Genomic DNA, 15,266 nt, shown 5'->3' with positions numbered 1-15,266 from the left:
TCAAAGTAGCCACCTTTTGCCTTGATGACACCTTTGCACACTCTTGGCATTCTCTCAACCAGCTTCATGAGGTAGTCACCTGGAATGCATTTCAATTAACAGGTGTGCCTTGTAAAAAGTTAATTTGTGGAATTTCTTCCTACTTAATGCATTTGAGCCAATCATGTGTTGACAAGGTAGGGGTGGTATTACATGAAGGTCAGTCAATATGGAAAATATCCGCAAATACCTATGATGAAACTGGTTGAGGACCACAACAGGAAAAGGAAGACCCAGAGTAACTTATGCTGCAGAGGATAAGTTCATTAGAGTTAACTGCACCTCAGAATGTAGCCCAAATAAATGATTCACGGAGTTCAAGTAACAGACATATCTCAACATCAACTGTTCAGAGGAGACTGGGTGAATCAGGCCTTCATGGTCAAACTGCTACAAAGAAACCACTACTAAAGAACAGCAATAAGAAGACAAGGCTTGTTTAGGCCAAGAAACATGAGCAATGGACATTAGACCGGTGGAAATCTGTCCTTTGGTATGATGAGTCCAAATTTCAGATCATGGTGATGGTGCATTGCTGGTGACACTGTCAGTGATATTTAGAATTCAAGGCACACTTAACCGGCATGGCTACCACAGCATTCTGCAGCGATACGCCATCCCATCTGGTTTGGGCTTAGTGGGACTATCATTTGTTTTTCAACAGGACAATGATCCCAAACACACCTCAAGGGCTATTTGACCAAGAAGGAGAGTGATGGAGTGATGCATCAGATGACCTGGCCTCCACAATCACCCAACCTCAACCCAATTGAGATGGTTTGGGATGAGTTGGACCTCAAAGTGAAGGAAAAGCAGCCAACAAGTACTCAGCATACAGTATGTGGAAAGTCCTTTGACTGTTGGAAAAGCATTCCTCATGAAGCTGGTTGAGCCAACAGTGTGCAATGCTGTCATCAAGGCAAAGGGTGGCTACTTTGAAGAATCTCAAATATAAAATTATTTTGATTTGTTGAACACTTTTTTTGGTTAGTACATGAATCCATGTGTAATTAAAATCGTTTTGATGTCTTCACTATTATATTACAATGTAGAAAATAGTAAAAATAAAGAAAACCCCTTGAATGAGAACGTGTGTCAAACTTTTGACTGGTACTATCTATATATATATATATATCTATATATATATCTATATATATATATATCTATATATATATATATATATATATATATATATATATATATATATATATATATATATATATATATATATATATATATATATATATATATATATATCTCACACACACACACACCTATCTATCTTTCTACCTTAATCGTGTTAAACCTGTCATCATTAAACTTCAAGGGAGGAAGGAAGGATGCATTTTACAAGTAGTATCCTCACTGGGCCTGTGTTCAAGTCTCTAGTCTCCCTCTTTGGTTTCCACTGTCCAGGAGAAGTCTTGACTTCTGGACCATTGACCTAGCTGTGGAGGACCTCCCACCGACTCAACCAACAAACTAGCTGCTTGATCTGGGAATTTTTCCTCAAATTCGTCTTCCCTCACCTTTCTCAAATCACATTGGAGGGGAGAAGATCCAAGGTACCGCCCCTCAGGCCTTCTCCGCCAATGCTCTTTGAGGAGAGAGGACACAAGACGAATTGGGGAAAGAGCCTGGGAGGGACTATCCCATGCGCTGAAGACAGACACAGATGACAGCTGAGAGGGAGAAAGCGAGAGAGAGCCTATTCTGACACAGTCAAATTCCACAAGGATTAGCTGATGATCATCATCACTTCCTCTTCTTTTCAGTAGGCTGCTGGGTGAAACAACCTGACACCTACCTCGTTGGGCATGCTCACCTACATCACACTCAACGGGGAACAACGTAACTGGATGCCACGGCGGTGTGTGGTCACCCCGTAAGGTGTTTGCGCACAACGGCTGTGCGTCTGTCTCTGGGCTACATGCCCCAATTGCTCAAAGGCATTGAACTCCCTCGCTCTCCGTCTGTACATTTTCAGCCATCATTCCTTTCCATTTACATGACCCCCCCCCCCCCCCCCACCATGGGGATCAATAAAGTACATTCATTCATTCAGAAAACACCACCGACACTCACACTACATCTGGCGCTTAAAACCATCTACACAACTGACAAACCAAAGTCCTTACAGTTCCTTCCTGCAATAGAATGATCGGAGTGGGGCTGTGATGGAATTTTGCATGGTGGTAATTGGCCAGCCAAATGACCGCAGTCTCTGTAAAACAGTTCCAATAGCAAATAATATAACACAATTAAAATGTCTATTATTTTGGACGCACATTTACCCCTCTCCTCCTGACTGCATGCACTGTCGTAGGTTATATTGCTGTGTGCTGCTGCGCCTTTCCACGTGTACTCATTTGCTACAACACCTCTTGCTTGTTTCAGCAAGGAGCAACAAAGATTCATCACGTTGTTAAGAGTCCATGTGACCCGCAGGAAAAGGACAGTCGCACGGCTACCCGGCCGTCTCGTCTCCAGTCAGCTGTTATATATATATATATATATTTTACATTTATTTATTTTACGGTGAGATTATCCTGCATCTACAACACATTCAGAAAGGTATTACTTCCCTTATCACTTCTTAGGTGTGAGTGAGATCACCACCCTGCCCAAAAGAACTTGGCTTCAATTGGTTTCCATGGAGATGTCTGCCCTCAGCTGACCCGGATGCTGTAGAAAGGGAGCCTCGACACAAAAGTTGACCGATGACAAACAAAACACTGAGGTTAGGTGGAAAGAATGAGTGTATAATGTGTATTGTATCCCACACAGACCTAATAAAGAAGGCAGTTGAGTACACTCATGAACACAATGAGTGTTTCCTCCTTCCCTCATCAGCCGCAGTAGCGCCAGGCTGGCCACGACCATTGGCACAGGCTACTCTCTTCACTAGCTAGGTTTCCATCCAATTGGCAACCGATGTGAATATTCAAAAATATGCATAGAAACAACATGCATATTTTTCCCCCACCAGCCATAGTGCACATTAAAATAACTTTTCGGTCAAATTCTCATGTACTGAATAAAAAGTACAAGTGAAATGGGTTTCCAATCACATTTTCAACTCTACTCATGGTTTTGTCTATTAGCTCATGTATTCCCAAACTGGGGTCCGCGCAATGCCGTCGGGGGTACGCTAAATAAAAATGTGGTTAATATTTTTTATTTTCCCCTTCACATTTTCAAACAGTCCATTTATATTTTCCAACGGGGCTATGCATTTGGGTGAGGTTCCCCCCCTGCGCCTGAGTAGCCTCGTTTCACTGCCAAAAAATAAAATTAAACCATCAAGTATTCAGAAAAATAACAACACAATGTAAAATACAGGTAGCCTAGTCAAATAATTGACATCCAATCACATTAACCGTAACTCTCTTGCGGGAAACCTTCACTCTTGCGCAGACACTTAGAAACAAAACATGACAATTTGAAAAATAAGCCACGGGAGTTTTTTTTGTGGAGAATAAAGACGACTTTCGAGTAGTAAGACAGGTATAAAAGCAACAGTATATGGTGAGCTACCGAGTGGCTAGGACAGGCAATCCCCATACTATTGTGGAGGATTTAATTCTTCCTGCTGCCACAGATATGGCTGGGGGGAAAGGGCCCCCCCAAAAAAACAATACAGACAATGACTTCATCAAATAACATTGTTTCACGACGCATCAGTGACATGGCAGGAGATGTTTTGAAGAAATTACTGCTTTGCATACAAGCCAGTGAATTATATGCATTACAGCTGGAAGGGTCAACAGACGTGATGGGAATGGCACAGCTCCTGGTATATGTCTGTTACGTTTATGGGGGGGGGGGGGTCAATTAAGGAAGACATCCTCTTCTGCAAACCAGGACAACATGAGAGGATATTACTGGACAGCTTTGTGACATCAAATGGACTTGGGGTCAAGATGTATCTGTACTGATGGCGCAAAAGCCATGACAGGAAGACACAGTGGAGTGGTAACGCAAGCAGTTGCTCCCGACGCCACTTGGGTACACTGCAGCATCCACGGAGAGGCTCTTGCTGCCAAGGGAATGCCTGACAGCTTGAAATATGTTTTGGACACTACGGTGATAATGGTTAACTTTGTTAAAGCAAGGCCCCTGAACTCTCGTGTATTTTCTGCATTACGCAAATGATATGGGCAGCCACCATGTAACGCTTTTACAACATACAGAAGTGCGCTGTTATCAAGAGGCAAGTATTGACATGTTTTTTTGAATTGAGAGACGAGCTTAAAGTTTTCTTTACTGACCATAATTTTCACGTTTGACCGCTTGCATGATGACGTGTTTTTCACCCGACTCGCCAATCTGGGTGATGTTTTTTCGCACCTAAATGATCTGAATCTAGGATTACAGGGACTCTCCACAACTATATTCAATGTGCGGGACAAAATTGAGGCTATGATTAAGAAGTTGCAGCTCTTCTCTGTCTGCATTAACAAGGACAACACACAGGTCTTTCCGTCATTTAATGATTTTTGTTGTGTGCAAATGAACTCAAGCTTACAGATCATGTCAAATGTGATATAACGAAGCACCTGAGTGAGTTGGGTGCGCAATTACACAGATACTTTCCCGAAACGGACAAAACAAACAACTGGATTCATTATCCCTTTCATGCCCTGCCTCCAGTCCACTTACAAGACAAGAGAGCCCCTCATCGAAATTGCAACAAGGCAAGCGGTTCTATGAACATTGAATTTAATCAGAAGCCACTGCCAAATTTCTGGATTGGGCTGGGCTCAAAGTTTCTTGCCTTGGCAAATCGTGCTGTTAAGACACTGATTCCCTTTGCAACCACGTACCTATGTGAGAGTGGATTCTCGGCCCTCACAAACATGAAAGCTGAATACTGGCACAGACTGTGTGGAAAATGATTTCAGATGGAGACTCTCTCCAATACAACCCAACAATGCAGAGTTATGTGCATTCTTTCAAGCACACCCTTCTCATTAACCTGTGGTGAGGTATTCACAATTTTTGAGGAACTAATATGTAAGATGGTTCAATAAAGACCAAAATGATTGATTATTATTATTACTATTATTATTGTATTATTACTTGTGCCCTGTTCCTATAAGAGTTCTTTGTCACTTCCCTCGATCCGGGTTGTGACAAAACCTCACACTCATTCTTATGTTGAATAAATGTATTGTATCGTGTGTGTGTGTGTGTGTGTGTGTGTGTGTGTGTGTGTGTGGCAGGCTTACAATGATGGCAAAAAAAACAACATTTGAGAGTGCGCTGACCCTGGTGCTAGAGGGGGTACGCAGCTGGAGGTTGAATGTTTGAATGGGTACGGGACTATAAAAAGTTTGGGAACCACTTGGTCTACATGATGAGATTATTATGGACAAAATAGTGAGATTATTGATATTTTTCCAACGGTAGTGAAGCATCAATCAAGTCAGCAGAATAAGACAGCAAAAAAAAATAGTTTGGAAAGGAGCATCAAGCTCATCACGTGCAACACCCTGTGAAGTTCATAACTCATTTCATCTGTAACCTAATAAACTGCATTCTTCCCCGAGTCCTAGCAAGAGGATCAAACAAAATATCACCACGTGACTCCAGATTTACTTCCATATGGATATATGAATAGTTCTGCATAAATGCATTTCCACCGCCATTTCGTACATAATTCATTTTACCTACACAAAATTATATTTTGTTTTGGTCGGCATTTGGAAAGTTTAGACATATTTGCTGTTCCCATCAGGCCTGTGGTGACATGTTTTATCCAACATGTACTTCACTCGCATAAAAAGGTTGGATGAAAACCTGGTTACCGTACGTAATACATTAAAATCACCACCACTAACAACTTCTCCTGGACCAGGGGACAGCTGAGGAGGAGTGCATACATTTGCATTAAAATGGACTCTGCATGGACTCTGCGTGCGTATCATGATCAATGAGGTGGCAGAGAGGTCTCTCCCTGAGAGTGTATCATTCAGTCCCCATTCATCAGAACGGAGGTGAGGATCAGATGTGTCCCATTTTCCTTTTGTTCGACACATGAGCAGAGCTGTAGGGAAGTCATTAGCTTCTATATCCATAGTCATAAACCCCACCCATTCCTACAATTTATCTTCTTCAAATGATATTTTAAACCTAACCCCACTGCTAACATTATGCTTAACCCCGACCTTAAATTAAGACACATTTGTGTAGCCAATTTTGATGTTGTGGCTGTGGAATCTGACTGCTAGTGGAAACCAAATATTCCTGAATAGCTTCCTCTCATCATCTCCTTTTGTTTGATTCATGTACCTTCTACATTCCCTCTCTGAATTGTCTTTCCTTCCCTTACAGGGAGGATCTTAAATGTGACCTCACTGCTCATTTGCATCTTATTCACCACCCACTCTTCATCCTGCAAACTTCACAGGTTTCAAGGTGGACCCTGCCTGCAGAAACACACCATCTAAATAGCTGAAGCAGAGATGACAATCATGTGTTCAGTCCTCAACAGGATCACCTGTCAAGTGTTACCACACAAGCATGTGCTGCTAGGGCTAGTCAACACCCTCACCCAAAACTTCAGGTTGGTGTCTGGTCTGCCAAGGGACAGGCCTTAGTGCAGCATGTGATTTGACATTATGGGGGGACATCATTCATGTAGTCTGACAAATGGTTGGATAATCTAAAATGGTCAGATAGGCTATATACAATTCTACCTTTATACTAAATCTGTAATACCGAAGCATCGTCAATCGATCGAAAAGGTTAGTTTGCGGTCACGTTCAGTGAAAAAAAAGCGTTATGATTTGAACCCTTTCTCATTCTCTTTGACAAACCCCATTCCGCCTGTAATATTTTTGGGTGTGTATCGCTGCGGTTCCACTCTGTCACTCTTCTGTATAGGCCTCAAAACTCATCCCCGAACTCACTCTCTTGTCTAGGTTGAGAAAAGATACCTTCAAAACTGGGGTCGACGCAGCGGCACAGCCCGATGTGTTCTGACGGCCCGGCCTTGCTCGAATCGAGATGACACACTCGTTACAGGTTACAGGTTAGCATAATAAATATGAGTTCGACTCATATCGAGCGAGGCATGGTTGGCTGTAGGAACGTTGACTCCGATTCAACAACTTTGCCCCGAAAATAATACAGACATTAACGTTACTGTCAGCACTGGCTAGGTGAGAGTCGGTTATGGGAACATTAGCGAACTATGAATTGACTAAGGTTACTAGTCTATGACTAGCTAAATCCCCCCCCTGTAAAATGTAGCTCGCTTCAGTGGTACGGAATGGAGTAGATGTTTTGCAAGCCAGTTAGCCATTTCTGGTGGCTAACTTCTAGCTAGCTAGCTTGGAAACTGTGCTAGCTTGGTGGCAACACCTGAGCGTTTGAGCTACCTAGCCAGCTAACGTTTGGATACCACCTTTAGCCTGCAAAGCTACAGTAACATTAAGTTAGCTTCTAGGTTTCATTTTCACAACAGCATTTTGACAAACCTGGCTAACCATTTACCTGTAGCTATGTGGATTCACACCGGCTCCTTGAGTGAATAAATCCCAAAACGGTTGAATGTCCCCCGTTGATAGATTAGATTGATGATACCCGTTTTAATCTCCATACGAAGGTTTGGTGTTGGGTCCTCCGTGTTAGCAATTTGGCTAGATAGCTACATTTTCCTTCTCCATTACGGTACAGTACACGCCTAAAAGATAAGTATCTAAAGCTGTTCGTTATCACTGGTCGATGGCTTCGGTGCATGTGTTTACATAACGTCTAGGCGTTTTTTTAATCGAAGACACGAACGATTGCAGCAGGTAGATTATACTGAGATGCCCGAAGCCGATACATATTTTCAGGACCAACCAAGCGCAGATGTCCACGAACCTCTCTCCGAGAAGATATTGAAGTCCCGCCTCCTTCCTTGCTATTGGAAAGTTTATCTGTCAACCAAGAAGTGGAGTTTCTCGTGTACATTATGTGGTATGTGGCCAATATACGACATACAGCTAGGGCTGTTCTTACGCACGACGCATCGCAGAGTGCCTGGACGCAGCCCTTAGCCGTGCTTTATTGGCCATACCACAAACCCCCGAGGTGCCTTATTTCTATTTTAAACTAGTTACCAATGTAAATAGAGCAGTAAAAATAAATGTTTTGTCACACCCATGGTATACGGTCTGATATACCACGGCTGTGTGTCAATCAGCATGCAGGGCTCGAACAGTTTATAACGGACCCTATACCATGGGTATGACAAAACATGTATTTTTACTGCTCTAATTACGTTGGTAACTAGTTTATAATAGCAGTAAGGCACCTCAGGTGTTTGCGGTATATTGCCAATGTACCACGTCTAAGGGCTGTATCCAGGCACTAGTGGCATATTGGCCAAATACCACACCTCCTAAAATGATTGATTAATTAGACCATTTCCTTAAATTAAATCTCCACACAGGGGACACCGGGCCATGCAAAACAAACTTGCCCACTCATCAGTAGAGCTCAAGACCAATACATCATGTCATGTGCTTTTACTTTGTTGATCATGATGGTCAGTCAATGTCCATACAAGATACTCTTCCAAAATAAATAACCATATTTTGACTCCCAACACTCGAATACAATCCGGTATGTATTGGGTAAGTGGTTTCAGCCTGGCTATTCCTACTCCATGATTGACAGGTAGGCCTTGACTGAAAGGGGGGGTGTTTAAAAACCCTCTGACACACTGACATACTAAATACTGTGTGTTTTGCGTGTGTGTACTGTCTCAGTGTGTGTGTGGGCCCGTAAACACACACACGCCAGAGGGGGATTAAAGCGACAGCAGGAGTTTTGGATAAGCCCAGCCTACCCCTCCTCTCCACACACACATATTCCCACAAAGCTCACATACATACATACACTAAGTTGACCAACATCTGCTGCAGCACCACCAGACATAATGAAACAAATCTGAATCGCACTAATGAAATCACACACAATGGCATACAGTGTTTCCCCTAGGATTTTGTATGCAGTGGTGGCATGGTTAGTGTGGGGGGTCCCTCCCTCTTTGCCTTAGAGACAAAATATTGTTTTTTAAAGTAACTTCCCAGTGTTTCCAGATTTCTATGAAATATGACCTATAATTACTTACAATAAGAGTCAAATAATTCCAATTTTTTTGGGAAAAAGCAGCTTTTCTGTGTTGGAATGGTGTAGGCATATCCCAACAACAGAATGGTGTGGACTATACCGTCATAAAAAATATTAATGCAAGTAGACTGCTGATTGGCTAGCTCATCCTCTATACCGCTGATTACCAGGCCCCCAGTGTCCGGTCTGTAGTTTTAATTCACGAGCTCCGCAAAAAATACTTGCAAAAAATTGCAAAAAAACTTGCAAAAAATAAATAAATAAAAGACTGAAACGACTACATCAACTATGATACTTTGCTAGTTACGGACACTTTCACCATGATCCTTAGTGATGCTTTGGTGCCGTTCAGCCCCATTCAGCAATATGGCACGCTTAAAAATAAAATACTTCCAGCTTCACGCGCCATCGGGAGTTTTCCATAGGAATATGTGGATGATGTCAGCGCTGTCACTATCTACTGGTTTTAATGTCAAGGGGTATTACATCATACTCTGAAGAAATAGCAAACTTTAAAAAAAAAATTGATGTGAGGTTTTTGAAGTAATTTTTCTCAAATGTATGCTTTGGCCACAAAACAAGTATAGAACTAGACAACAACATTTTTGTATGAGTTAACAGAATAGTAACTTTTAAAAGTGTGATTTTGACTTTACTGTTACTTTCAAACCTAGTTTCCTGCAATTCTATACATTTTGTCATGGGGCTGAGAGAAAAAAATTGCAGTTTTAAAACCGATTTCCTGCAATTCTACACATTTTGCAATAGCATAAGAACATCACATAAGCCATCTGAGTGACTCAAACTTTGGAAAAATTAATGTGGACCCCATGCCGTGACATTTTTGGAATTTTAGATTCTCCCTGACTGTCTAGTTTTTATTTTGGTGGATGTTAGTTATCAAATATGATCTTATTAAAACATACAGTTGAAGTCAGAAGTTTACATACACTTAGGTTGGAGTCATTAAAATTGGTTTTTCAACAACTCCACAAATGTCTTGTTACAAACTATAGTTTTGGAAAGTCGGTTAGGGCATCTACTTTGTGCATGACACAGATATTTTTTCCAACAATTGTTTACAGACAGATGATTTACCTGATTTTCACTGTACCACAATTCCAGTGGGTTGGAAGTTTACATAGTTGACTGTGCCTTTAAACAGCTTGGAAAATTCCAGAAAATGATGTCATGGCTTTAGAAGCTTCTGATAGGCTAATTGACAGAATTTGAGTCAATTGGAGGTGTACCTGTGGATGTATTTCAAGGCCTACCTTCAAACTCAGTGCCTCTTTGCTTGACATCATGGGAAAATCAAAAGAAATAAGCCAAGACCTCAGAAAAAACATTGCAGACCTCCACAAGTCTGGTTCATCCTTGGGAGCAATATCCAAACACCTGAAGGTACCACATTCATCTGTACAAACAATAGTACGCAAGTATAAACACCATGCAGCCACACAGCCGTCACACTGCTCAGGAAGTAGACGCATTCTGTCTCCTAGATATTAACGTACTTTGGTGCGAAAAGTGCAAATCAATCCCAGAACAACAGCAAAGGACCTTGTGAAGATGCTGGCGGAAACGGGTACAAAAGTATCTATATCCACAGGAAAACAAGTCCTATATCAACATATCCTGAAAGGCCACTCAGCAAGGAAGAAGCCACTGCTCCAAAACCGCCATAAAAAAAGCAACTTTGCAACTGCACATAGGGACAAAGATTGTACTTTTTGGAGAAATGTCCTCTAGTCTGATGAAACAAAAATAGAACTGTTTGACCATAATGACCATCGTTATGTTTGGAAGAAAAAGGGGGAGGCTTGCAAGCCGAAGAACACCATCCCAACCGGGAAGCACGGGGGTGGCAGCATCATGTTGTGGGGGTGCTTTGCTGCAGGAGGGACTGGTGCACTTCATAAAATAGATGGCATCATGAGGGAGGAAAATGATGTGGATATTTTGAAGCAATATCTCAAGACCTCAGTAAGGAAGTTAAAGCTTGGTCGCAAATGGATCTTCCAAATGGACAATAACCCCAAGCACACTTCCAAAGTTGTGGCAAAATGGCTTAAGGACAACAAAGTCAAGGTATTGGAGTGGCCATCACAAAGCCCTGACCTCAATCCTATCGGAAATTTGTGGGCAGAACTGAAAATGTGTGTGGGAGCAAGGAGGCCTACATAACTGACTCAGTTACACCAGCTCTGTCACGAGGAATGGGCCAACATTCACCCAAGTTATTGTGGGAAGCTTGTGGAAGTCTACCCGAAACGTTTGACCCAAGTTAAACAATTTAAAGGCAATGCTACCAAATACTAATTGAGTGTATGTAAACTTCTGACCCATTGGGAATGCGATGAAAGAAACAAAAGCTGACATAAGTCATTCTCTCTACTATTATTCTGACATTGCACATTCTTAAAATAAAGTGGTGAACCTAACTGACCTAAAACAGGGAATATTTACTAGGATTAAATGTCAGGAATTGTTAAAAACCGAGTTGAAATGTATTTGGCTACGGTGTATGTAAACTTCCAACTTCAACTGTATATAGCTCCTTTATCTTTTCTACGTCATTTAAATCTGACATTAGTCATTTAAGTTGACACATAATACGTTTTACTATCCCCAAAATTATATATGTAAAAAAAAAAAATACTGCTAATTGAATATAGGGGAAACACTAGGATAGGTGGCTGACAAATGATTTCTAATGGTGTGCATTAGTGTGAGACAAGGAGAGGGAGCGAGAGTGTGTGAGAGAGGGAGTGTGTGTGTGTGTGTGTGAGAGCAGGGGGGAGAAAGGAGGGGGGGGTGTACTGTAAACTTTTTGGTAGTTGGCACAGAGAGTAAATCCAAAAGAGGGGAGAAAACGGATAACAAAATGGATCTCCAGGATGAACATGCCTAAGCAATGCTTCCACATGCCGGCGAAGGAAAGCGATAAACGTGTGTGTTAGTAAACAAATTAATACACAGACACACACGAGTAGGGCATACAAAGTTTAAAAAAAATAGTAGGTGTGTTCACCAATTGCTCCAATACATAACTTTATATTAGAAGATAAACAATATGCATGAAGAAGACATGCATGTGAAAACGCTACAATGTCTGTTATCTATTCCACTTTTGAAGAAACACACCCCCGTGGTTTGGATCACGGTGTCAGTGCAGGTGCCTGCTCGAGCGTTGGATTCCCGTTTCAGAGATGTTTGCTGCAATCTTGTGGTTCAAAACAGAATCGTGGCCACGACCGCTACAGAAGGCTTTCTGCTGCAATGTAACGACATTGCTATGTAATTGTAGCACTGTGCAGTTTCAGGGAACTCATCAAGTTAATGTCGTCTCAGCTTTTTCGAAAGATATCTGACTGTGTGGGGACACCAAAGGGAATTCCGGATAGCCTTCATAAAGTAGCCTGTGTCATGATTTGATTTGATGTTGTCATTATCCTTAGAGATGATTATAAACAGTTCATAGACAGCTTTTCTGATTATTCACTAAGAACCGTGGCTGACATAACAACCATCACGGGGCAGAGGTACATTTTATTACGGCTCAAGCCGGGAGTATGTTAGCCCAATAATGGACTAAGGGAGCCTAACGTTTGTCTTTATAGTCCAAGGACCTTGCATGTTCTGTTTAGAGGTGAATTGGGTTCTGGAAGCCAAAAAAAGCCAAATGCAGTACGGTTGTAGAAACATAAAGCCCTCTACTTTCACATCACATCAAAATCATTTCACAAATGCAAAATATACACTTACTGTACACTTTTTGAAACCGGGTTTTAACACAGTTGCAGCCGACAGTATTTTTCAATGACATGTTTGTGCCCTCTGTCTTCTGCTATGGTGAGCTTCGATTTGTCACTCGTGTCGCAAAATCGCAGAGGATTCGAATAAAGTTCAGCTTTCCCCAACTTTAGCCCCGCCTTGTTCTGCTCCCTTGCCCATGCTCGCAGCGGCCCATTCCACTTCTCTCACTTTCCCTCCATTGAATATGATTTGCTTCCGATGTTTCACAGAGCAATGCTGTTTCCTAGTGTAAATGTCCCATTCTGGGCCTCGACCCGCTTGAATACATTAGGCTATTGAATTAGTATTTCATATAAAAGACTGTGTGTTTTCAAGTACAGCCTGTCACAGTGACTGGATATACACCCCCCCCCCCAAGGTGTCGAAAGTATTCCACAGGTATGCTGGCCCATGTTGACTCCAATGCTTCCCACAGTTGTGTCAAGTTAGCTGGATGTCCTTTGGGGAGTGGACCATTGATACACACAGGAAACTGTTGAGAATGAAAAACCCTGCAGCATTGCAGTTCTTGATACACTCAATGCAGTGCACCAGGCACCTACTACCTACCATACACTGTTCAAAGGCACTTAAATCTTTTGTCTTGCCTATTCACCCTCTGAATGGAACGCATACACAATCCATGTCTCAACTGTCTCCATTAAAAATAATTATTTAACTTGTCTCCTCCCATTCATCAACACTGATTGAAGTGGATTTAACAAGTGACAGGATCAGAGCTTTCACCTGGCTTCACCGGAAAGAGCAGGTGTTCATAATGTTTTGTACACTCAGTCAATACGCATCCCAAATGGCACTATATTCCCTATATAGTGTACTACTTTTGGCCAGAGCCCTATGGGAATATGGCCATTTGGGACGCAGTATAGTGTTTAGGCCTACCTGAATAAAAGTCACTGTAGTCAGAGTAGACTCCCAAAAGGCACCCTATTCCCTATATAGTGCACTACTTTTGCCATTTTACTATGTAAAGTGATTTGAGCATCTGGAAAAGCGCTATACTTTGCTATACAACCTGTCAATTATTCTCTCTCAGAATAGCTTTACAGTGTACAGTTTATGAGAATAAACATACCAATAAGAATCCTAAATTCACTCAAATGTATATTATTTTTTGGATTGATCATGTCTTGATTAAAGTCGTATGTGTATGTATGTGCTGTATGTGCGTGTGTGTACGTCATAGGAGGATGGTGGCTGGAGCTATACGAGGACGGGCTCATTGTACAATGGAATGGTGAGGTTTTGTGAAGGTCAGAACTGTGTATGTGTTCTTGCATACAGTGGGGCAAAAAAGTATTTAGTCAGCCACCAATTGTGCAAGTTCTCCCACTTAAAAAGATGAGAGAGACCTGTAATTTTCATCATAGGTACACTTCAACTATGACAGACAAAATGAGGAAGAAAAATCCAGAAAATCACATTGTAGGATTTTAAATGAATTTATTTGTAAATTATGGTAGAAAATAAGTATTTGGTCAATAACAAAAGTTTCTCAATACTTTGTTATATACCCTTTGTTGGCAATGACAGAGGTCAAACATTTTCTGTAAGTCTTCACAAGGTTTTCAGGATGATAACAGAAGCTAAACAGCTGCCACAACAAAAACAGAGAAAGCTATAGAACCAACAGGTACAGCTACACAGCACTACTGTATATAACCATACAACGGGAAGAACTCTCCAAGCAGGAACAACTACACAACAGAAAGGAACAACTACACAACACTATCATATAGAATAAAAAGTACTTTTTTTATTACATTTTTTTGTATTCAGATGACAGTTGCAAAATGCATTTTAAAGTTCACTAAAACTTAAAACATCAGCTAAACTGCGACTTTACGTCAAGAGTAAGTCTTACTTGCTGCTGGTTTCCCGGACACAAACTACTGAGTGGGCTTGATCTGGGTGGGAAACAGACCCACAATCTCATAAATGTAGCCAACTTATCTGGTGTCGGGGTGCTCTCCAAATTAACCACTCGGGGGAGGTATTACTCAAATTATATACATCAAAAGCATTATTATGGCCAGGAAAGTACATTTATCATAGATATTCATAGTATTTATTCACGCCCATAGTATAGTCTTTACAAGTCTTCAAGATGCATTATGATATTGTAATGATATTTGTTTGTGTGTGTAGGGCAGACAACTGACTACTTGTATTCCAAATTTTTGTTGCAATATTGGATTACATCAGTTTATGTGGCCCATTCCCCCCCCCAGGAAGGCATTTTCTGCACTTTTTGAGTTTAAGGGCTGTCTCACAGTGTCTAT

At 41.4% G+C, this 15,266-nt stretch overlaps 1 protein-coding gene across 3 annotated transcripts in view; it reads right to left on the bottom strand.

Moving 5' to 3' along the window:
* Positions 1–13,046, bottom strand: part of LOC110533174 (palmitoyltransferase ZDHHC5) — a 39,712-nt gene extending 26,666 nt beyond the window's left edge. Inside the window, exon 1 of one of the 3 annotated variants that reach the window (XR_005034198.1) lies at positions 7,540–7,997. The gene's annotated coding sequence lies outside the window, so the exon portion shown is untranslated. Of the gene's footprint in view, positions 1–7,539; positions 7,998–12,933 lie in introns of those variants that run through there. The other 2 variants (XM_036933551.1, XM_036933550.1) reach the window with 2 other exon arrangements.
* Positions 13,047–15,266: the final 2,220 nt, after the last annotated feature.

The sequence above is a fragment of the Oncorhynchus mykiss genome, chromosome 10 (genome assembly GCF_013265735.2).
Source record: "Oncorhynchus mykiss isolate Arlee chromosome 10, USDA_OmykA_1.1, whole genome shotgun sequence".
Taxonomy (NCBI): domain Eukaryota; kingdom Metazoa; phylum Chordata; class Actinopteri; order Salmoniformes; family Salmonidae; genus Oncorhynchus; species Oncorhynchus mykiss.
Note: the sequence above shows the minus strand (reverse complement) of the source record. Positions and strands in the feature narration are given on the sequence as shown.